This window comes from Neophocaena asiaeorientalis, unplaced genomic scaffold (genome assembly GCF_003031525.2).
Source record: "Neophocaena asiaeorientalis asiaeorientalis breed wild unplaced genomic scaffold, Neophocaena_asiaeorientalis_V1.1 scaffold230, whole genome shotgun sequence".
Taxonomy (NCBI): domain Eukaryota; kingdom Metazoa; phylum Chordata; class Mammalia; order Artiodactyla; family Phocoenidae; genus Neophocaena; species Neophocaena asiaeorientalis.
Window position 1 is genome coordinate 7,203,165 of NW_020175186.1, and position 1,011 is coordinate 7,204,175.

At 52.7% G+C, this 1,011-nt stretch overlaps 1 protein-coding gene across 2 annotated transcripts in view; it reads left to right on the top strand.

Moving 5' to 3' along the window:
- The first annotated feature begins 549 nt into the window (after nt 1-549).
- Nucleotides 550-1,011, top strand: part of BBOX1 (gamma-butyrobetaine hydroxylase 1) — a 75,617-nt gene continuing 75,155 nt past the window's right edge. For both annotated transcript variants that reach the window (XM_024764739.1, XM_024764740.1), the window contains exon 1: nt 550-827. The gene's annotated coding sequence lies outside the window, so the exon portion shown is untranslated. The remainder of the gene's footprint in view (nt 828-1,011) is intronic.

Consider the following 1,011-nt stretch of genomic DNA (forward strand, 5'->3'; position numbering starts at 1 on the left):
TCTCTCTCTCTCTCTCTCTCTCTCTCTGTCTCCCTCTCCCTCCCTCCCTATTAGCTCTTTTGCGGCTGCCTGTCTGAGTCTCACAGCTGTGGAGTCCTTCAGGCAAGAATCAACAAGTTGTAGGCTGAGGCTGTTTGGGTGTCTTCCTGGGAAGGGTGGTGTTTGGTGAGAGGAGAGCAGAGGGCTCATAGGTCACTTTCCTGGACTTCAGTTGCCACCTGCAGACTTTCTTTTAACGGAATCTGGACCCCCGTTAAGAACTAGGACCTGAGACTTGCCCACCAGCCCTCCCCCTGCACCGGGCACGCACCTACTGAAGGCCCAGCAGCCCACCAGCCCTCCCCCTGCACGGGGTACGCACCTACTGAAGGCCCGGCAGCCAGGCTCTGGGTCCCTGGCAGGCTGCCCACCCTGGTCTTTCCCTTTTGTTGCCCTAAGGGCTGTGTGTTGGGAGTCAAGTCACTTGGCAACCAGGTGCCTTCAGAAAAGCTCTATGCTCTCTGGCCGCTACTGTTCACTCCAGCCAAAGCGGCAGAGAAAGGAGGGCATCGGGCTCAGGGGGGACCATCCCAGCCTTCCTACTAGCCCCTGAGAACTAGTCAAGCTCCCTCCAAAGAGACTCATATGGAATATTCTATGGGCACGGAGGTACCACCTCATCTCTGCTCAGGTGGGAGCTGGTAGCTCCTCCCTGTTAAATGTGCATCTCAATGTCTTTTCTCCAAGTGCGTTTTTCAACAATAAAGCTGTTGCCGTGAACAGGTGGGACAGGAGTAAAGGAGTTCCTTCACTTGTTGCTGCTGGCTCAGGGGCAGGAGATAAGACAGGTGAGAACTGTTCTCCTTTTACCAGGAAAGATTCTAACTACGGCAATGCACTGCAGTGAGTCCTGGGGTTTTGTGGTTTTAGGCACTAGTAGAAGTTAAAGTATTTTCTCTTTCTAACTCCTTCTCCTCTAGGCCATAAAAGCTCTTCACTTTTTTTTTTTTTTTTTTAATCTCCAACCTCCCC